The sequence below is a fragment of the Lagopus muta genome, chromosome 14 (genome assembly GCF_023343835.1).
Source record: "Lagopus muta isolate bLagMut1 chromosome 14, bLagMut1 primary, whole genome shotgun sequence".
Taxonomy (NCBI): domain Eukaryota; kingdom Metazoa; phylum Chordata; class Aves; order Galliformes; family Phasianidae; genus Lagopus; species Lagopus muta.
The window spans coordinates 14,808,352-14,831,763 of record NC_064446.1 but is presented as its reverse complement, the minus strand read 5'-3'; the positions used below and the strand labels follow the sequence as shown (position 1 = coordinate 14,831,763).

The 23,412-nt window shown below is 45.1% G+C and overlaps 1 long non-coding RNA gene across 3 annotated transcripts in view; it reads left to right on the top strand.

The window, feature by feature from the left end:
- The window catches only part of LOC125700407 (uncharacterized), a 33,408-nt gene extending 13,947 nt beyond the window's left edge, over window positions 1-19,461 (top strand). The window contains exons 2-4 of one of the 3 annotated variants that reach the window (XR_007379921.1): window positions 12,123-12,265; window positions 16,280-16,394; window positions 18,684-19,461. This is a non-coding gene — a long non-coding RNA (uncharacterized LOC125700407). Of the gene's footprint in view, window positions 1-12,122; window positions 12,266-16,279; window positions 17,788-18,683 lie in introns of those variants that run through there. The other 2 variants (XR_007379920.1, XR_007379919.1) reach the window with 2 other exon arrangements.
- Window positions 19,462-23,412: the final 3,951 nt, after the last annotated feature.

Below are 23,412 nucleotides of genomic sequence, written 5' to 3'. Positions count from 1 at the left end.
AGCAAGCCATCATGCACCCAGTTTCTGTAGTGTGCAATGCCTTTATGGCTGTGTCTGACCTTGATATTGAGGGAGATCTGGGGACATGGAGTGACTACTTGCCCTCCTGTACATATCTGTCTTTATTTTAGCTGCTGGCTCTGGAGATGCTTCCTTTTAGTAACTACAGCTTTGGTTTGTTCCTCTGTCTCAAACATGTTGTGAGCGTGGCATCAGTGCTTTTTAAGGCTTCTCTATCATTATGCATTTCATCTCTATGCCAGTGCCTTCAGCCATCAATTCTTAAAACAAATCAGATGCTTTTAATCTCCCTTAGTTGACCTGAGCAGTCCTTTGGTCAGGCACACCAGGGTGGATTTGGATCTGGAGGCCTTCCTACATTCCCTTGCTTTTCCTGAAGAGCTCTTCTGGCCTCAGTTTGCTTAAATCCTGTGCTGCTGGAGGCCTGGTGATGGCACGTTCCTGTTGGGAATGGTCTGAGTCTGGGCAGGGGTTGGTGCCATCTGGCACAAACTGACACCAAAGAGGACACAGCATGCTGAAGTCCTCCTGCTCTGTAGTGGTGGTAATGTGTTATTTCAAAATGGAGGGGGAAGAGTTTGGTGTGAAATTGATGCTCATAAGTAAATGCTGACATGGAGGAAAAACAGACTCTAGAGTCAGGAGGGGATACTTTGTACTCGGCAGCACTGGGGTGATGGGAGGGCAAGTGTCCTTACATCAGTGCTGTTTATGAGACAAGAGATCCAGCAGAGAAAGGAGCTAGATTTGACTGTGTTTATAGATGACTCAAACAGACATCTCATCTATTCATAGTCTCCCAAACTGGTTCAGTTCCCCCTGGCGCCAGTAGAGAGAGTTATGGGAATTTCAGTGGGAGTTAAACTTGGCCATAGGGAATGTCTTTCCCTTCTGTAACGCCTTGATTTTTATTTTTGTTTTTAATTGTTTCTTCCAAGACTGCGGTGCATTAATCAGCAGCAGTGTGGTGAGGCAGACAAGGAATTCCTAGAGCACTGTAGCTCTTGCTGACGATGAAACTGTTTTGTGCTGAAATCACGTCTGGGACACTGGGAAAGCAGGGTCAGAAGATGTCAGTGAGGTGCTGTCTGGAGCCTGCTGTGGGGAGATGATGCTTATGGCCCATCAGAACAGCACAGGCATGCTTGTGCCAATGAGCAAAAAGTGGTGACACAGAGGACGTACCATGGAATGGTTGGGTTGTAAGGGGCCTAAAAGCCCATTCAGTTCCACCCCTTGTGGGCTACATCCCCTCCTCCCCAGCTCAAGTTGCCCAGAGTCCCATCCAACCTGGCCTTGGGCACCTCCAAGGATGGGGTTCCTTTAGAGGTTTTTTCCAGCCTTAATGATTCTATGATTCTGAATAAAGAATTTTCTCTGGGCAGCATAGCATGGCACTGGGGCTGTAGCTGCCACTGCACTGGGAGCACCGTGCCCATGGGGGGCCATATTTGGGGCAGGGAGCAGTGGTGACCCTGGCAGCACTCACACACATGAGAACACACGCCCAGGGACCGCTCAGCCCTGCACAATGGCAGAGGGGACGGCTCCTTTCCAAGTTCAGCAGTTAAAGGAAATGATCATATCAAGAAAGGAAACCCCCTTAACATCAATGCGAGTATTAATCTGCACATAATTCAGAGTGCTTTTGATTTGGCTTGCAGTCATCGTTTCCCACTTGCTTTTGGCCTTGCTGCTGTGTGCAAAGATGTGAGAGCTGTTTGTGAAAGCTGCAGGAATCTATTCAAAAACTGATAGGAATAGGGTTTTTTTTGGGCATACAAGAATGCCATGTGAATCTGAGACTTAACAGATGCAGGCATCATAATGCATGCAGGTACAATGAGAGGGGTGTGTGAGCCAAGAACACTGTGTTATCAGGGCTGTAATGGTGGGGTGAAGCATTTGTGTGGGCCTTAGGGGTTTGGTTTTGCTATGGGAATATTTTTCCCACCATTAATGGAAGTGAAAATGTAATGAAGATGCAAGGAGATGTGTTTGAAAGCAGAAAGATCTGGCTGAATAGAAGGGAAAAGAAGAAAAAGTTAAAACGTGAATGGAAAGAAGAGAGTGGAAGTGAAGAGATCATGCTCAGAAAGAGCCCACCACACAGGGACTGTAGGGGCAGTGATGAGGCTTTGCCTTGGGAGCAGGAGGTGGCTGCAGCTCAGTGGGTACGAGGGATGGACCTGCTTGCGCAATGGAGCAAACCACCAACACAGCCAAACTCATACCAGGCCTCAACAATGCAATGGGAATCCTTGAAATTGCTTAAGTCAGAGGGATCTGTGTCCAAACTGTGGGAGGTTTTCTTACATCTATCACCATGGCATCGTGGTTCCAAAAAAAAAGAAATAATAATAACCGCCCCCAAACCAATCCAAAATGAGTCCATCTGCTTCCAGCTCCCGCTCAAAGGGAAAGTTCTTGCTTTCCACTCTGGTTTCATTCCTGGGGTTTTATATTCTATGATGTGGAAAAATTAAACCAGACAACAATCATTTTTATAGTAAGTGCTGCTATCCTGGGGCTCTTGGTGCAATCATAGAATTATTGAGTTTGGAAGAGACCTCTCAGATCCCCGTGTCCAACCCCAACCCACCCCCACCATTCCCACTAACCGTGTCCCCAAGTGCCACATCTCTACAGTTCTGGATCACCCCCAGGGACAGCGACCCCACCATCTCCCTGGGCAGCCTGTGCCAGTATCTGACATTTCTTCCAGAGAAGAAATTGTTGCTAATACGTCCAACCTGACCCTCCCTTGGTGCAACTTCAGGCCATTGCCTCTCATTCTACTGATGCAGTGCTGGTCCTTGTCACACCATGTATTCCCATACAGTAGCAATGCTGAGGCACTTCCAAGGAAACCCTCAGGAAACCGGGGTTAATCGCAGGCTTCTGCTTGTAAATGACACTGTGTGTTTACTTGCCCCTGAACTTTTTCTCCAAATAGTGTCAGCAGTAAAATTCCTCCAAGGGATTTCTGCCTTGAGGGTGCTTGTGCTAATGCAGGCAAACATGAAAAAGTGAAGGAACATCCAACTGAGCACCAAAATGCAGTTTGTTTTTGCAAAAGCTGGAGCAAGCTTTGCAAAAAAAAAATAGTGGGATTTGTGGGATGGCCTGCTGCTTCCCAGGGTTGAACAGCACAGGCAGGAGATGCTCTGCTCTTCCCATGGCCCCAGAGGAGCCACGGCTGCTCTGGGTGCTGCTGGCCTGCATCCTCCTGGCGTTTTGAGAGCTGATCAGTTTTGTTTGTGAGTTGAGGTTTGCTGCGGGTGTATGCTGGCATGAGATGCCTGCTGGGCAGCTCTGCATCCTGTCCTTGTTTTCTTGCTGTTCTCTTGGGGATTTTGGATTCAAGCTAACCTCTAATCCAATTGTTGATGCAGCTTATTTATACACAGAGTCGTGCTAGAGAGAAATTACCATCTCCTAGCAGAGCTGCTGCAGCTCAGAACTACTTCCTTGGCAGGTTCCTCCTGCCCCCGGGCCTCGTGCCAGCTGAAGATGCTATTAGAAGAGGGAGGAGGAAATTATTCAGCCTCAAATAGCTGCTCTGATAAAGCCCCACTGGTCTGTGCAGCTTTCAGATCTGCCTACGGAGGGGCTGAGCGCGCACAGAGGGGCACCTGCCTGTCCTCCCCAGTGTGAGAGTGTTCCCAGGGGGGAATGGTTTATACTGGGAGATGGGAAACCCAGTTTCTCAAATGGTTTAATAGGAACGTGTTGATTTTACTCTTTCTGGGAAATCTCAAATTCAGGAAGAACTAAATTGAATTCCTAATTGAAAATGTTAGTGTGGGGGAACGAAAGATCTTTTCTTGGATTCAAGGTGCGAGCTCAGCTCTCTGGGCTAAACCGGGTAGAAAAGAAATGCGATTCCCAATGAAGGATGCACTCGTGCTTTCTTTTGGCCAGGTTCGGTTTTTGATGGAGAAGCAGTAGGCAGCTTTGCTCAGGAGCATCCCGTCGTTGCTGCGTCTCCTTTCTCGCTCGCACTGCTGGAGCAGGGCCGGGCTCGGAGCCGCAGCGCAGCGCTGGCCGAGAGGTCCCTCTGCTGGGCGACCCCGGGGCCGCTCCCCGCATCAGCAACCCTGTGGGCAAAGCGGGGGAACGACAACAAAAAAAGAAGAGATTTGGCTGGCTGAGCCCAGAGCAAGCAGGGGAGGATCGTGCAAAAATAACCGAGGAGGAAAACCGAGCCACCTGTGTTGTTTTCCAGAAAGAAAGGAAGCAAAACCGCCAAGGAGAACCGTTTGCTCTGTGTTTCAAAGTTTGCTTTGCTATCAGGAATTGCTTCTGCCTAATTACAGAGCTCAGCAGGGGGCTGGTGACCTTTTCTCTGTGCTTACAGGATGGGCACAGTGGCTGTGTCCGTTTGGGCACGTTGGGGCCGAACCCCGAGTGCAGCAGCGATGCTGGGGCTGCCCCTTCCCCGCAGCCATGGGCTCACTGGCCATGGCAGGACTGTGCTCATGGCAGCAGGGTGGGAGCTGCAGGACAAAGCGAGCCAGGGCAGCCGAGAGCTCACACTGGCCAAGGTCAGCTATTGTTTGGGGTTATTAATAGCCCTGCTGGCAGCAGCGCAAAGCCGAGCCCTGTGGTGAGAGCACAGCCCTTGTTTGGCTACGAGGCAAGGAAAGTGGGACAAGTTGCTATGGGGGAAAGCAGGGGTGCCTGGCCTGCGGGGTGGGTTTGTGGCACTTTGAATCACTGAGTTGTTACGGCTGGAAAAGTCCACTAAGTTCATGGTGTCCAACCATCAGCGCAGAACTTAGCTGCAAGTTGGGCATAAGCTCGGTGTTTGCACCAATAAAATGGATTTTTCTTCTGTTTAGTCTGCAAGCTGCAATAGGTAGAGATGCTCTGGGGAGAAATGTGAAGAAGTAAGTGTCACTTTCCCTTTATAAACAAGCCTGATGTTTGTAGCAGGGGGAATGTGGCAAAGGCAAAGTAGGCACTAAATTGTAGTAGAGAGAGATGAAAGCCCACTGCCTATGTAAAACTCCTGCAAAATCAGGTTTATAGAAATAAATCCGAAATGCATCTGACAAACTTTGAGGTGCAAGAATTGGGTTGTAATTACAGGTTTTCTTTGTGGAAATTTTCTCTTTTCGTTTCTCCTCTCCTCTTACTCTTCACTCCAGGTTCATTCCTGGGGTTTTATGTCCTCTCCATTTTCAATACCATGGTCGAAACGTAACAAAACCAAACCCTTCCTTGTACTCTTCCTCTGGATAAAAGTACGCTTTGGGAAGCCACTGAGAGCACTACAGAGGGTGAGGCCTCATGCAGTGGGAGTTCAAGGGCAGCCCGGGTGGTTGAAAGTGAGAACAGTCATTGTTCCTCAGCACTGCATGGTCTGCGGCTGTGACCTCATCGTGGCTGACCTCGGCACAAGGTTCAGCCCCTTGTTAAATAAACAGCCAGGCAGTTTGACTCCTGCCTGCACAACGTGATGGTGTGGGGACGTTGGAGGTGTCTTGGTGGGGTTCTTTCAACGGAGGGACTGAGAGCAGGAGAACACCAAGAGAATTTCAAACTGTGTTGCCTACGTCAGCATCTCAGAGGTGCTGCAGGTAAAGTGGAGGCTAATGGGATCATGAGGAACCTGGGTTCCATTGCAGGCTTATAGGGGAACCTACAGCAAGATACTTAGGGTCTGCCGCACACGTCCTGAAATGTTTCGTTGAAATAAACAACCCTTATTTTTCTGTATTGCCAGTTTTTCTCTGATATCCAGAAAATAATCACCTAAATAATCACCCTGAAACCCATCCATGCTTGGTGAATCATATGAGCTCTGAAGCAAAAAATGCCGTGGGTTAGTTTTCAGTTTACTAAGGAGAGAAAGCGTGTGTGCAGATCCTAAATGAGCTGAGAAAAGGTAATTTCAGAGAAGCTGCATAAAAGGAATGTCGATAGTTGTGGCAGTCTGAACCCATTTCAGACCTCGGAGCCATTATCCATGTTTATTGTGCTGTTGTTTTCCTTCTGCTAAAGCATTTATTATTTCTAGACATTGACTGAAAGCCTCAGCTTGCATCCTAGGCCCTTTCTGTGAACCAGAAACCATCATGAGTATTTAATTGCTTGGGCTTGTTTAACTGATCGCGGAGCCACGATGGGCTGTGCCCACTGATGGCAATGCTGCTGCAATTGTGTGTGTAACCAAATGGAAAAGTGTGCACTTAGGCTTTGAAAATCTGATTGCAAGAAAAGCACTCTAAAAGCTTTGATTGTATTAATTACAGCATTATTTCGCATTACAGCTTCAGTGCGCGTGCTAGCTTGTCTTGTCTTCCTCTGTCTTGCAAGCCCAGAAGAGATATAATTACAGCACATCTTTCCTTTTGGAGTTTCCTGCTGGGATATTTTCTGCTTGAAATCAATGCCTTCCAGCGTGCCTGTGAAATTTCCTGAGGAAGTCGTTTAAATGGCGCTGTAAAAACGACTCCTGTTTTAGTAAGCAGGAGCAATCCAGCATTGTTCCCAGAACCCCAGAGCACGAGGGCAGGCGGCTGGGAGCTCATGCCTATTGGTGCTGCTGCTGCTACTAGTGGCCTCCATCACCTTAAGTTACAATGCAAGAGAGAGGCTCTGCTTGGAATCCCAATCTTTGCTGCCAGCAGGGTGCTGAGCTCCAGCCCAGCACTAGCTGGAGGGAGCTTCCCATTGCTGTTTTCCATAGGGATTATGAAGCAGATCATTAAAGATTTCTTACTGTCTTAACATCATCTCATACACCCAGCATCGTGTACCTTTTGGTGCTGCTGTTTGCAGGCTTGGCTGTTCTGGAGGGATGGAGATGTTCTCTGTCTGAAGGCCTTGTTTAGCTCCTGGGTTGCTGCCCTGGGATGTCAGACTGGGTCCAGTGGCCTTGGAAGGTCCTTCCAGATGTGGCTATATTCCAGTGAAGATATATTAATAGGCAACTTGTATGTTTTTAAGCCTTTTTTTTTTTTTAACCCAGATACAGACAATTTCTTTGCTCCATTTCTGTGCAAGATATCAGCTCTTTAGTGAACGTGCTGTTCACAGCAGTAGAAATGTTCTGCTATAGAGATGATGTAGAGATGCTGGGAACTGAGTGCAGAGGGGTTTATGTAGGAATCACCTCTGGTGCTGAAGATGTGAGTCTCAGTGTGAGCATTTGCATCCTGCTGGGATGCTGCTGAAGGAGCTGCTGTTGATGTGGATGCAGGGAGCTTCTCAGCTGGACCTGAGCTCTCATTTCTAAAATTAAGGATGTGTCTTACACCAACTCGCCATCAGATGGAGCAGTTTTGGAAGCGAGGACCAGAATAGTTGTTCTTCCACCTTGCCCAGAACCCAGGCAGTGAGCTACGGCACCATCCTCTCTGCATCAGTGATCTTCAGTTTTTGTGTGTGCATCTCTAGCTGCAGCATGGGGGAAATTGTATATATATGTAAATATATATTTATATATGTGCCACTGTGGCTGCCTGTGCCGCAGCTGCTGTGGGCAGGTATTTGAGCTGTGCTCTAGAACTTGTCAGTTATTCCTTACCCTGACACTGCAAGCATGGTACATTAATAGCTCTGTATTTAAGGCAGTGCTGAATGGAAGGAAGTTTGCTGGAATTCGGCATCTGAGCTGTGGTGAAACACAAAGTAGGAGGGAGACAAATGTTGGTTTCTGATACGAGAAAAAATGAAAGTGATGGATCTTTAAAGAGAGACTGAATGCCCACGTTGCCTCTGGAGGGCTTTGGGGGGAGAAGAAAGAGTTCTTTCTGACTTTCCTTCAGTTCCAGAAAGGCACAGGCATGGAATGACTGCATGCTGTCTCCATTTTAGCATCTTGGTGCTTCGGAGAGATGCACCTGCTGCTTCCTCTGAATAAGATCACTTACATGAGGCACATTAAACACGAGTTTCCTTGTCATGAATTTCCAGGAGCTCAGTAATGCTGTTTTGGCAGGTTAATTTGGCAATCCTTGCAGTCTTCAAAGATTCATTAAACCCTTCAGTAAACTCTTGTATTTTTTTTTTCTTCATAAAAGACTTTTGTGACTAACAACAGGTTTCACAAATGCTATGAAGCCAACAGTGGCTGTGCAAAACTGTGATTTTAACCCTGCTTCATTGCAATGCTCCTTTTTCTTGGGGAGACGTTTGCGTCCTCTCAATTAGAAATCACCCCAAAGTGCTGACCCCATTCAGAGCCACTGCCACCGTTTGCTGTGGGATGAGACAACAGCACCAATGCTGGAAGGAGCCTTAGGATGCAGGGAAAAGCTGTGGAAGTCCCTGCTCACGACAACTGGTTAATTTTCGAGCAGCCTGTAGCTATTTTAGTTACGTCTCTTTTAAGGAGATCAACGCCGAGGGCAAATTCCTTCCCAGATAAATCATGCTCATTCCACATGCACAAGAAAGTGGGGAATTTTGTTTTTCAAGTGGCTGCTTCGCGTGTTTGTCCGGCAGGCAGCTCTCATGCTGTGCCAGCACTCAGTGTGTAGATGGGGTCTGTCACTGCATGGTCACGCTCTGGGCAAGGAGGGGACTTTCAGCTCTGTGAGATGCTCATAGGATAAATCTCAAGAACTCTTTTAGAGCAGGCGGCAGCCCTGTTGTGTTAATAGTCTTTTAACTATTTCAGTTGTTCTGGCTTTTGTTTATTTAAAAGGAAGGGTGAGAATAGACTGAGGGCACAAGCTGCTTTCCTTTACCTTGGCAGGACGCATCCAGGAGCGGGGCAGCTGCAGCCTGTTGCTCCCTGCATGATGCTGTGCTTGCCCTGTGCAGGGCGTGCAGCCAACAGCAGCATCACTCTCGACTCGAGCTGAGCCATTGTCCACCTGAAACCGTTCACATGGTGCTGTGGAATCTGTATGGGAGCTCAAAGGAGATGCCCAGAGCTGGGAGTGAGATGGGGTGAGGGCCACAGAAACGCTTTAAGGAGAGTTTCTATGGAAGATACACGGCTTATGTGAACCTCACCTCTGTATGTCCATTTTAGCTAATGAGATTTAACTGTTGGCTCAAGTCCACTTCTACATCAGCCACAAACACACCATAAATTTTCCACGTGTTTGTGAGCATCAGGAGTGGCTCTTCTACTGAAACAAAAAGGATTAAAATGAACTCATCCTTAGAAATGACATTTCTAGCTTCCAGTTGTCTGCACAGGTCTGCAGAGTGCAGGGAGTTTTATAAAATTATGGAAGCCACTGCAAAAACGACTTGAGCAGATCATGTATTCCGTCGTCTGGCCCAAAGCTGATTTGAGGTCCTGTCCAAAACAACAGTTTTGGTGCCTATTAGTAAGTAGCTAGAGAGAGTTTTATTACATTTGTAGAAACAAATGCAAAAGGTAAACTGAACACATTTCTGAAGCAGTCAAAAATGTTGAGGGGAAGCTTTTTCCCTACTGTGTCTCAGGGAGCCTCCCTGCTCTGTGCCTTTCATCTCCTATGACTGAGCACCAAGTGAAGCTTTCTAGTCCTTGCTGTGGATAAAAGCCTCTCTTAAGAGGAAATGCTGCAGAAATGTTCCTACCTTTTTCAGTAGCCCCTGACCTGAAGGCAGCCCCATCCTCGCAGGTGGCCTCTGCCTGCAGGAGCACCTGAACACGAGGGCAGCTCACCCATGCTGCTCTGTGCTCTGCCTCTGCAGTCTCTCCCATGTGAGGTTCATCAGTGTGATCTGGAAATGAGCTCTCAGTGAGCTCTTTTCTGCTCACACAAAAGCACTACGATTTCCTGCAATGTGCCGTGCATGTTAAACCTCTCCAGTGTGTTCTCGTTTGGGCAGCATCTGCTTTTCCCAGCCGCAGTCCCGACGCAGCCCTGGTATTGTTTCACAAGAATCTGAAGGCCATGTGTGTTTGTCTCTTCTATGGATAATGTAGTTTCTGTTAAGAACCATCACATGACTTTTGTTTTGATCCTTTTCCCATGTGCCTGGGGTCATCTTGGCTGCAGGCTGCAGATCACGTACAGGGCAGTGAATGTTTAGTTGCTGGACTGACAAGAGAGGTGTTCAGGGCAGTTGCAGTAAGTTATTACTGCACATGGGTGGATTTGACAGCAAACTTCTCTTTGTAAATGCTTATTGCTGTGGTGCTTCAGAAATAAATATAGGGCTTCTGTTTCACTTAGGCCATTTTGAACATTGTATTTCCATAAATGAATAGACAAACCTTTCATATTTTTTTAATGTCTGGATGTTTCTCATTAACTCATGCTTCATCTACCAGTGTGAAACTGAGATCTTGTACTGGCAATAATGCTCCTTTCTCATCTGAACGTTGTCAAAGATAAGGTTTCCATGTGCTCTTCACCACTGTGCCTGGATGGGGAGGCACAGACTAAAATGCTGTGAAGGAACATGCAGGTGGGCTGCTTGCAGAGAACTTTGGGAATTGATGCCTCATCCTACCCACCACAACCTCAGGCTGTCACTCAGCCTGTGCAAAAGCACACTGTGTGAGAATCCCCAGTGGCAGGTCATGCAAAACCAGATGTTCAGCTGGCGTCAGCATTTCGAGGCGGAAATGCTATCAGGCTAGCAAGAACACTGAGGAGCTTGGTTAAGTATCTTCTTCATCAGAGTTTCTGATAGAGATTGCTACGATGATAGTCACTGAACAAATTGCTGTGTGAGGTGTGTAGGAGACAACCCTGGAGGCGATGCTTTCAATAAGCCGTTCCGAAAATCTCCTGTGCCCCATCTATTGCTATCGATGCTCTTAAAGCCCTTTAAGAAAATAAAAACCCAGCTCTCCTTGTTGTCTGAACTCCGCTCTCGAAAATCTTCCTGTGCGTCTTGGAGCCAAATGCTCCAGCAGAGTGTTTGTCTGCTAGATTCAGTTCAAAGGGGGTGGAAAGAATCTCTGGAATTGCAAAACACAGTGCTGGAGCCCAATGGCTGTCCTGCCTGCCCCTGAAGCCCAGAGCGTGCTGCACGGGACTGGCCTGACTCCAAGGATGGCAGATTGGTGACTCAAGGCACTGGTTAGTCACTACTTGACGGGTAATCCATTAAGACGCCTTGAGGATTTCACTAGATATGATGTTCTCCAAACATGGCAAGGAGAGAGTAGCTAAAACAACTGAGAATTCAATGCATGCCTTAATTTAAGCATGCCTTAATCTTCCTAGCAATGTATTACCATGACAACTCCATCCATATTTCGAGAACAATTGCTTTCAACCATTAAACTATCAACTATGTACTCAGGGTAAGAAAATAATTCATAAACCAACGAACTAAGTGCAAGGAAAAGATGTGATCAGTCTTACGATACTCAAGAGAAAAAACATCCTTCTTCAATATGCATTTGAGTTTATTTTTTGTTAAAAATAGATGGCGATCAACATAAACTGAACACCGTAGTGAATGTTTGAGATAACTTACAATAAACGCTGGAGGTGTTGAAATTGCAGCAGCAAAGGTAAACGCTGTAAGATCTCATGGGGTTTTGGTAATGATATACTTACTCCTCCTGTGGATTGCTGAGCCCATGGAGGTTAAACTCGAGCATTATTCTAGGTTTTAGGCAAGTGTTGGTCCCTCTGGTCTACCTCTACATATTGCAGAGACTTGTGGAGAGCTGGCCAGATGAGCTCTCCATCGCCTTGTTTCTGCAGGAGGAAGACGCTGGGGCACCAGGTAATCCACACCAGCAGATTCTGCTGTGAAACAATCAGCTTCACCCCGGCCTGTGTGTGCCACTCATGCAGAGGTCCAGTTATCAACATCTGGGTGAGATCTGTGCATCCAGAATGAGCTGCGTTTTGAGTTTTCATGCTCGCAGTTTCCACACGCTTGCCATTTTTGGCCTTGCCAGAGCAGAATAAAGCAGTCATGCGGGACATACGAGTGGCGAGGTGGTTTGCAGTTGGCTTCTCAGAAACACACTTTTCATTTGAACAGTGGCAGTCTGTGCCCAGCAAGCTTGCGACCACTGAGTTAGCGCAGGCAGGTCAGTGCGATCCCTGTTTGTTAGTTTTTCCATGATTAACGAGGATGAACACGACACGATTTCTGAGGGATTTCACAAATGCTTCCTTTGTAGTCCTCACCCTGGCTTAAACTCTGTGATTTTTTTTTCTCCTCTGTGCCAGATTTTGCTCATTCTTGGCAGCTTGGCAGGGCAGAATGGGCTGGCTGTAGGACCCCGAAGGAAGAAGCACGACCAGCCACCAGATGTGTGACCTCCTCACCCTGCTGGCAGCACTGAACGTCCTTTCCTGTAAACTTCTCTGAGGTTGTATTTTCCTTTCTCTTCCCAGCCCTCAGCTGCTGGTTATTATCATTGTCAGGCATAAATGGTTTCTTTCACACTCCATATGGTGAGTGCTCCTATGAATAAGATCTTAGTACCCCAAAAAGGTTTGCATGAGGTTCAGACAGTGTTTTGCAACTAAATTAATATGAGAAAGGAATGTTTTGAACCCATCTCCCTGTGTAGGCAAGGGGATATTTCCACATTATTGGGTCAAGTATGTATGTCATAGGTCTGCAAAGGAAAAAGAGGGCGAGAGTAAGAAAGATCTTTTCTTAGGGGAAGGAAGCTGTTAAGAGCACAGCAAGTTCAAAAATTGAGCAGTGGGAAAGTATTGAGATCTTGATTCAAGCTGCAGTCCGTGTGAACAGTTGTTTTTCTGCAGCAGTGACAGCAGCTCTCTAAAAAGAAATCTGACAGAGGTTACCTATTTCTGGAACCAGGTGAGAATATATACATAGATAACTGACACGAAAAAGACACTGTGAGATTCCCCTTACCCTGTGGTTTGAAATTATCACCCATCACATCTATGCACTAAGGGCAATCTGGATGCAAATGCTACTTCTAATTTGCATTCAGGGCTGAAAATAGCTGAATGCAGGTTATGGTTACGGGCATGTGGATATCAAAAAGCCTCCAACCGCATCCTGTTACAACTAATGGTCTGTGTTTGCAGCACTTTATGTTGGAATGCCCTCAAATATCACAAAGTAAGCAGAGCAGGATGGCTGGGAGGGAAGGAGAGGGAAGGATCCTGCGGCCTTGGCAGAGCTCATTGCATTGCACTGATCCCTTCTACGGTCATGGGGTCAGTGCACTGGATACGGGCAAACTGGAAAATACACAAAGTGAGACTGAATTCAAGGGATCATAAAACAGTCTGAGTTGGAAGGGACCTACAAAGATCACTGTGTCCAACTCCTGGCTCCACACAGGGCCACCCAAAATCCAAACCCTGTGTCTGTGAGCACTGTCCTTGAACTCCAGCTGCTCAGGGCTGTGCCCACTGCCATGGGGAGCCTGTTCCATGCCCACCACGCTCTGGTAAAGAATCTTTTCCTAACCCCCACCTGACCCAACACTCAGTGCTATGTAAGGAAGGAAGCACTGATGCATAACTGTTGTTTTTTTTTCCTGAGAGGAATTGTGGATGTAACTCCTGTTTTGGAAAATGCATCCCATCGAATCTTCAAATATAGCTTTCAATGGTCAAGAGGAGGCTCAATGCAGTCTTCAGATGTCTTTAACACTGACAAAGCTCAGATTTCAGAAAAGCCCAAGTGCAGTGATTTCCCAGTCCCAGTTTTCAGAATATGTTTTTCCTCGTTTCAAAACCGTTTTGCAGAGGTATCAGAACATGTTTAATACTTGAAAAAAAATGTGAGCATCATGGTCACTGAACAAGACTCACCCCCCTTCCTTTTGTTAAAGCAGAATGAGGTTGCATGGACTCTTGTTTACAGTTTCTTACAGTGGGCTCTTTTGCTGCCAATGCCACAAATGATGTCATTTGTTTAGCGGGAGACTGTCCATTAGAAATGCCAAATGTAATTAGGATCTTTACTTTCAATTGCATTTCACAAACACTCGTGGTGAGAAATGGCTGCTACCTTTTGAACTCTCAGCTTAGCAGTGGGAGTTTCCCTGCAAGGGCTGCTGGCAAAGGCTCCAACCTAGGGTGAGAAGAGATTTCACACGGTATTTGCAACTCTCCTCCACATTTGGAAAGTTCTTAAGCTTTCAGCCGGGAGGGCAGTGATGTCACTGAGAATAACTCCTGTCCTGGTGGGGGAAAAAAAAAAAAAGAAAAAGAAAAAAAACCCAAAAACCCAAACATTAACCCCTGGAGATTGCAGAGCTGAGGTTCTGCCGACTTCAGGTCCTCCAAGCCTGGGAGGAATGGGGCCCAGCCTGGCCAGATGCTGCCAGCTGGTTTTGAGCCAGCATACTGGGATCCTACTCCACCCATGACACTTAGAGAGAAACAAAGGGTGTAAAGGGTGTGTTAGGGACAGGAAGAGGCGTGATGCTTGTGACTGTACTCCAGCTATTCTCCACTGTCAGGAGCCCCTGAGGGAGGAGGTGGGAGGAGGGGAGAGGAGGAAGGCCAGGAGCAGATGGCATTAATTTAGCACAGCCCAAGGCTGCTGTTCAATATGCTGTTGCTTGGTCCATGTTTGGAACCAGTCTTAAAACTTGTGTCCCCCTGCTTGTAGGCTACCCTTGTAGCCATTCAACAAGGAGGGGGGATGAGGGCATCCATCTGGACCAGGCCTGGGCCTGGAGCCCTGGCTGACAGCAGCCAAGATGTCCTTAGCAGGCGGCGAAGCTCTGGGGGCCCATCCCGGCGCTTGCTGACGTCAATGGAAACCTTTCTGATGACTTCAATAGGCTCTGGATCAGGCTCCTGACTTCTAATTGCTAGCATGCATGGTTTCTCTCCTTTCTTCTCATCAGAGATGTTAAAAAGTGAATGTGGCATCTACGCCTCCATAGCTCTGGCTATTCAAGCACATTTCTTATAGTGATGAAGGGAGCACGTCATCAGGGCAACGTGTATGTGGATGGTGCTGGACTTCTGCTATCTGATTTACTGTGGTTTAGCATCAGCGCATGCAGCATTGGAAATACTACTCCTCGTGGCACTCAGCCCTGCCTTCTGCTTTTCCTTTCTCCAGTAAGGGCTCACCGCTCCTCCTGCCGTTCAGCCATCACCTGTAGAATTGTAAACCACGCAACCTCAAAGGGTTTGTTGTCTTTCTTCGCTATTCAAAAACCACCATGACTGTTAGGCACGTAACTCATGGGTCCTACCAGCTCTTCTGCAGTAATACAAACAGGTAAACCTCAAGAAAGCCCAGCCGATACCCAAGCAGCTTTGTGTCACTGAAAAGAACCTTCACCCAGACCCTCCTCCTGCCTCCGACCCTTCAGTGCCAGCAGAGCTGGCTCCGTGTCCTCCATCCTCCACAGCCCACCATCACCACCTCCTCCAGGGATTTCTCTGCAGGTTATTTGAGGATACGGACACTCGAGTGGAAATATGATGATGAAGCACCTGTGTTTTCACTATATACTGTCTTTTCCTGCTGTTTTTAATGTTCTCTACATTCCTGTGTGATTACTTTTTCTCTTTTGCCTCTCTTTCATTGAGCTTGTGAATGCAAATCATTTCTGGGATGTTATTAATTTACTTCCAGCTGATAAAATGTCTGTGAGGCAGGAGGGAGCATGAGTCCTAGCTTGTGTCCTTTGAGCACAAACTACTTGCAGCCAGCAGTCTTGCCCTGCAGTTCACACTTATTCCTGTAACAAACAGGTCGATAAAAGAGTTGCTGATTTACATTTAAATAATGGAAAAAAATAATCTCAAACATAGAGAAAATTGAGACAAAAGAAAGGGGGGCTTGTGGTGTTTTGTTGTGTTTTTTTTTTTTTTCCCCAAAGCCACATAACTGCTGAAAAGAACAAGGGACTGTTAACTTTGTGCTGTAAAATTTACTGAATCGCTCTTGCAAAACCCAGCCACTGTGTGGTATCCTTAAAAGGCCAGTCTAGATTATTGATGCAGAGCTTTCCAAAATTTCCTCTTTTATTTATTCTTTTTTTTAGTAAGAAATTTGACATCATGTTATAGAAACTTTGTTATTGCTCACTAAGGGTTTAGAGGCAAAAGGTTCCTTTCAATGCTTCTAATTACAGTAAATCAATGAAAATGGAGCACAAGGACAGGTCCAAAGTATTTTAATGCTTACTTAAGAATTCTTGTAATTTTGATGCAATTGCTTCAATTTACACAGCTACACTACTGAATCCACACAGCCATCTATTATAATCAACCTTGAGTTTTGTTTCTTTTTTTTTTTTTTCTGCTGGGTCAATAGGAAAATACTGTGTTAGCATTCTTAGGATACATTCTGAGCTGATGGTGAAAAGTATTTCCAATTCAGGTCAAGCCATGAGGGAAATAATGTTATTGAACTTTGTCTTTAGGCCTTGTAAATCAACAGAGGACTGTAAAGCCTTGGAGAGAGGATTCTCATCTTCCCCTTTACTGAGTGCTATGCTAAGCCCCTGGACAAGCTCTTCCAGCAGGAGCAGCATCAAGGTGAGAGGCCACAACTGAGCAGCTCTGCCCTTCGCAGGCTGTGAGCAGGAACTGATGGGGCTGTGCACACAGTGAACTCCTTTCCTCTGCGAGAGGTGAGGCTGAGATGCCGCGGTGGGGCCACTCTTTGTTCCAGGCAGAAAGCTGGTGCAGGACCCGCTTCCTGGAGACAGGGAGGAAGGAAACCCTAAGGAAGGAAGATTAACAACACTCTGAGTCATGACCAAATTCTCAGCTGGTCTCTGGCAGCACGTGTCCTGCTCACCATCAGTGGGTTTTAGGGCAAACTGCAGCAGATGCCCCTGACTGGGCCATCTTGTGTAGTGTGAAGAAATTGCTCCTGTTTTCACCCAGCGTTCTATAATTTAGTATGTAAGCTGTTTTTAAAGATGGCTGTCTAGGTTACATGTATTGTCATGGCCTACTGAAGACATTTTATCCATGAGCAAAAGTCAGCACACAAGGCAACGTGACAAAGGCCAAGCTATGGCTGATACATCATCGTGTTCTGATGCACCATTGCAGTTGGTGGCTTCAGCCAACCCCTGAGAGATTCTGAAAGTTAAACCCAAAGATCGCTGTGGTGTTTCAGAAGCACGCTGCCAGACTAAGAAGAGACCGATGAGTTTCTGTGTCCTGAATTCATTCAGGGCTTATACAAGTCCTTCCATCACTGATGCTCTTGTTTTGAAAGCAGAAGGACGATCAGGAACACTCAGTGACTGTGAGCTATGCAGGGGAATGCCCTTTCCTCCTCTCCCATGCTGAGCCTGTGTCCTTGGCCTTGGTCACAGACAGTACTCCTCGCTGCAGCTGCGAGACCTTCATGCAACTGATACTGGCAGAGAGGCTTGGGTGCTTCATGAAAGCGAGTTCAGCAGAGATGTTTATTAACCCCAGGCTTGGTGCAGTTATTCAGCTGAATGTGGTGATGGATTCTAGCAACACAGCAAAAAAGGCAAATCTGATGTTTGGTGGTATTGGAAAAGCAGGAGTTTTTGACAACGCTCAGAAGACAAAAATTATCTGAAAAAAAGGGGCACGTGAGCACAGAATTCCTGGGTTTTGACACTGGTTTGCCTTCATAAATTCTGACATTCGGTCTTCAAAGAAATCATGGAAGAGGTAAAATTGTCAAAGTTTGAGATGAAATCAGCACTCGTGAAAACAACACAATCTTTTGAAAACAAGGGTAGCAAAATAGCAAAAGAAGGTAAAAACTTTTGCTGAGATTCAGCTCTCTAGCCTTGGATTCATGGAAAAAAAAAGTGATAACTTAATACAGGAATGTTCTTGTTTGTGGCTTTTCTCCAATCTTTCATGGTCATTTGGAAATTAAAACAGATCCTCCTGCTCCAGACAGTCTAGTACAGTGAAAGCAGCTTGTTACAAAACATAGTTAAGAATGTTTAAATAAAAATATGTAGAATAAAGAAGGAACTATTCACGATGCATCACTACTCTGACAGGCTGTGAAGTTATTTCACCCTTCAACACAAGTGCTAAAACATAATGGAATCCCTACTGAGTGTTTTCATGCCTACCAGAACATAAAAAAAAGCATAACAAAATGCCCAGTGTGCCCCTAACTATTAGCTTGACTGAGTAAGGAGGCCAATAGAAAACAGTGGCACTGTGGGAAATACTTGTGGCGAGGAAGGAAACAATAACTGAAAGTGATAAAAATGGATGGTTCGTGCACAACCACACATTGGCTGGGGAAGTGCATTGTGCCCATTGCAATGGCAGACAACCTGCAAGCACAGCGTCAATGTAGGCTATGCCTTTTTTCTCTCTGCTGCCATAAAGAAATGTAAAAGCCAGATTTTAAAAAGGCTTCCAGATGGGAAAGGAGGCTGCTTCTCGTCCTTTGGGTTACAAAAAGGACCATTCAGTTTGCGAGCAAAGCTATGTGAGAGACACTTGGAATGCACCATTTCAATCCATTCTTTTTGCTTCCAGTTTAACCGAGAACTTGAAATGGGCACAGATGTAGCACTGCGGCGTGCACTAAATGGTGCATTAACATAATGCTGAATTCTGCTGTCACTAATCAGGCCCTGTTCTGAAAGAAAGCAGCAAGACTTCTACCCTCACAGAAATTCTGTATGACTTGCCCTCTAATATACAAAAATCTCAATTAAATTACACTGAACTCACTGAGCTTTATGAACTCAGGGTTGTTGCTCAGGTACCAAATAGTGCTGAGCTGGCTCTAAATGCTAATTTGTTCCAAGGAAGCTCTTAACTCTCACTGCCTTTTTTTTTTTTTATTTTTCTGCTTTACAGTGCAGATAGAAAACTCTTCTGAAGTCTGTGCATCCTATCTGATGTTTAAATGCAAAGAACCTAGGAAGAATTGTCCTGGATTACTGCTGCTTACAAGGAAGTGTGTTTCTGCGGAGGTCCAAAAGCCCTTCTGTACTCGGAAGCTGGGATGGTTTGGCTTTGTTCTCCTTTAGCACTGATGCAGCTTCGTTCCCACCCAGCAGGAAGTGATGGTTGCGCTGTTGTCAAACTGGTGGAAATAACAGGATTGTCTTTGACTAACCATGGTGTTTCCCACCTCAGGAACTGGAACATCCTGAAATCATTCTGCCCCTAGACACGTCTTCTCTTTTTCCGTTTAGATTAAATAATATATTTAGGGCTTGTGAATGGCCTTATGGTCTTCTCAGTGTGGAGCATGCAAAAACAAGTGGGAAGGAAAAAGGCAGGTGGAGGAATGGCTCAGCCAGAAGGCAGAGCTCCACCAGCCAAACCCAAACTTCTCTTCAACTTACACCAAGGAATTTGTCCTTGAGGTGAAAGGTGGGACCCTGGAAAGCCATTCTAACCAAAATTTTGGTAGTCTATAAATTCTGGAGTGACCAAGAACAGTGCAAACATTTTGTAATTCAGGGCAAAACCCTGAGTGCTCCTACCAGTCACTCATAGCCTCACTTCTCTATCATGAAGTGAATGCCTTCTCTCCCAGGCACCCCAGCCCATGAGCAGGATGCAGAGTGGCTCTCCCATCTTCTCAATATATTTTTCTGTACTGAGCCTTTCTTAATATCACTTTTTTTTTTTTATCTGCATAGGAAACAGAAAAATCCATTTTGCTGGATTTGCTTTTGGTCTGACTCCCTAAATGCTACAAGGTGTTACAAAATCCTGAACATCTTTCATTTCAGGTTAATTGAAGCTACTGATACAATAGAACACAATTTACTCTCTTTCAAATGGAAGAGGTGGAAAATGGGCATTACTTTATGTCCGCCCTCTGTTTGCCTCAGGAATATTCTTGCCAGAGGTATCAGTTGGTGTACGTTCAAATTTTTCAATTATTCTTTTACTTCTTTTTAAAATGCTCGCTTCTCTGGTGTGCAGATCAAACATTAATGAAGTTTGAAAGGTCTTATTTTGAGCAACATAAAACTTAATAAAACCATAATTTTGCATTTTACAGCTTTGGTGAGGAAAAGGTGTTAATTGAGAGTACCATGGCAAGAAAACTGCTTTCTGGCTCTGCTTACAAACTGGCTTGTTCTTGTAAATAATCAGTCCCACTTAATTACCAGACCATATTGTATTTACTAGCAACAGTCAAGCATTCCCAGACCTCATAGTTTTAAGTCTGTGAAACACTTGCACATTATGATCTCACCTCATGCTACAGAATCTCCATTCAAGTTTATACATGACGTGGAAAGTCTCCGAGATGCACTCGGAGGTGTAAAATTAGTGTAATTCCACTGGAATGAAAGAGACGTGCCAATTTGTATCAAGTGAAGCTATGGGCCACAGTGTCTCAAAGACATTTGCTTTTGTCTGGCAAACAAGCAAACAAAGTTCTTCATTTTAATGGAAAATAATGGTTAAGTTTGTCCTTGGTAATGTACCGAAGCAGATCAAAGATGGTACTGCCTTGCAAGGCTCTATTTCACTAACAGACAATTAATATGATAGTATCAGGGAAATGAATAGCTATTCCGTGCCTAGGTGTTTCCCCTTACAGACTGTAAAACTACTGGGTTTATCATTTTCTGTCTTTAGGCAAAAAAGGTAACTCTTATTTGCATGTTTGTCAGTTTGTACTTGAGAGTACAAAATTTACTTAAAAACAAGCTCAGCAAGCTAAATGGAATGCCGATGGTCTTATTATCCCAAGAGAGCAAAGCACTTAAGCCCGTGATTAAAATGAAGTTAATTGAATTTAAGCATGCACTTACGGTAAAGCATAAAACTAAATACTTCTCTGAATAGGAAAGAGATTATTCTCACACTTAAATGTAAGCACTAATAATAGTTTTGCTAACATTGAGGTTTATAGCCTTCTCTCTGCAGTTCCAACTATCCCACCAATAAAACCTGGCTCCAAGATCAGAGCTTTTCTAAGAAATTTGTATCGAAGAATGAAGATCAAGGTGTTGCTTATACAATAAATTGGCAGAGCACATTTGCAAAAAGAACACATTAAATTCTGGGTGTGATGAGTTATGTATAATAAAGGCAGGAAAGAGCTTATTTCACATTGAATTGTGCGGCCTTCACAGAAACACAGCCCTGGTTATAGAGAGTGAAAGCACCTAGCTGCTCTATGAAATCCCCAAACAGCAGTGTTCAGGGTGTAGTCAGAACTTCACTGCAAATGCAGCTGAGTGCTTTTGCACTCGAGAACATCAGTCCCAGGTTTTTGTTTGGGATTTGAAACCTCAGGTCAAATCAACAATTCCAGCTTCTGCAATTGCCTCTGCTACATCTGACTGATTCGAGACAGATGGCATTTTCTTGATGAATTTAATTTTCTTTGCATTTATGATAGGAATAAAAACACCTTCCTCACACAAAGCATAATAATGAAGTATTTCATTAATTATGTTGCTGTCCTTTTGAGCTGGACCCAAGAAACTGACACAATTCTGTCCCACAGGAGAATATGATTTTTGTTGAAATGCCTTAGCAAGTACATTTGTTTTTATTACAGGTTTAGAGAAGGATGCGAATAGACAAATGGGAAAGTTCAGTTGCAATTCCTAGACTTATCCCTGTCAAAACAGAAAGCTTGAAAATGTTTTTTTTTCCTTAAGTTGTGCTCATTTGTTCTATGGCTTTAAGGGATATTTTTTTCCCATCATAATCAAACTTTCTGAATGTGAAGGGATCCCCTTCCTTGCCACCATTTTTCCCTTCACAGAAAATGTGAACAAAGAAGCCAGGTTAGCCAGATCCCCCAGCTTTGAATGGCAGTTTCTTGTTATTGCACAGCTCTCATATCATTAGAAGAGAGAAGGACCAGAGGCACGTTTCAAAACACAGTGTTCTTTGTTGTACATAATGATATAAAATTGTGGATTAAAAGATACTACCTGGTTAGCTCAGTTAATGTCTCTATCTGCACAGTTGAGCTGTACCGTGCTGAAGCTTCACTAAGTGGAAGCTTCTGTTTAAATTACCCTTAATGTGGAGTTCTTAATAATAGTTTCTTAATGTAGATTAGAGCAATTAATGCATTTTTTGCTTTACACAGTATAAACTCATTACTGGCTTTTTGGAAGTTTTTCTCCTGAACACACTGAGAAAGCCAGAATGCTAAACACAAAATATTTCACACTTGTTGTTTGGAAGACTATTATTCCTATCAATAGAAGCATTTTAATGCATAATTTATACACATGTGATGCTGTATTTACAACAGTGGAGAGAGAACTGGGGTATCACACAAGCAGAAAAAACACAGAGCAGAATGGGTGATATTTTAGACAAGGAGATATGACTCCAGTAAGACCTGAGCTACAGCAGCTCAGATGTGAGCTAACTGCAGCTCTCATTAGTGCGGGTGAGGAACGTGAGCACAGCCCAGCTGGGTCGGACCGAAGCTCAGCCCGGCTCAGCATCCTGTCCAGCAGCCAGCAGCAGCGAATGCCCAGAGGAAGGCCGTGAGTACCAGGCAAAAAGGAATTTCACAGAACTTACAACCTAGGGACTTCCTGTTTCAGAGGTTGTAGTCCTTACATCTAGTGGCCTTTAACGGGTTTTTCTTTTGGGAATTTGAACCCCTTATTATGCTTTATGTGAAGAACGACCTTTTGCCTCTTAAAAGCCCACAGCTAAGCTTGCTTTCACCTCCTCCAGAACTGGAAGGCAGACAAAGCATTCCTTCACCTTCCCTGCTCCTCTCAAGCTTTTTAAACATGTCTGGAACATCCTTTCTCAGTAGTTTCTTTTCCAGATGGAAAGACTATTTAGACACTCCCTGAATAGGACCCATCTGTTGCTTCAGATGGCTCTTTTTGCCTACGTCATTATCTCTGCCAGCTTCAGTGTTTCTTTTTGAGATGGAGAACCAGCAATCTGTCTGCAATCTGAGGTGCAGGTGCACCAGGAACTCACAATGTCGCAATGATCATCTTTGCTTTGTTTGCTTTTCCTTTTCTAGTAATTCCTGCCATTCACTGCACTTCTTGGTGATCAAAAGAGCTCTCAACACCTGCATCAAACTATTACAAAACCTTGTTCCTGACTAATAGTAGGTTACAGCACATTGTCTCAGATGCAGCTCCAGTCCAATATGTGTAATATTATATTTATGTTTACACCAAATGTCACCTGTCTTTTGTTCTCAGGCAGAATGCTGAAGTCCTGCAGTTCTTCAGTTTATGTTTTTGTGTTCTATGACAACTTCATTGTCCACAGATAACTTATTTCCTTCCAGCCTTACTAGCTTTCCAAGAAATAGGCTGAGCAGCACCAACGTGTGCCTGCTTGCCTGCGAAATTCCACGTATAACCAGACATTCGCTTCCCTTCCTTTGAGTTATTGGGCATACCTGGAAGACCATTGCCTCATTTCCCCTCACCAACAAAGATATACCTGCCTCTCATGCTGACTGAATCCTTCAGAGAAATCCAAAGTCTAGCTTTCCCATTCCAAGCCATGCTCACCCTTCCCCACACCTTCCTCACGGAGGTCTGAGCCATCCTGCCTGCTCTTGTCTCACATGCTGCCAAATAACCCGAGCTCTGGCATGAGAAGC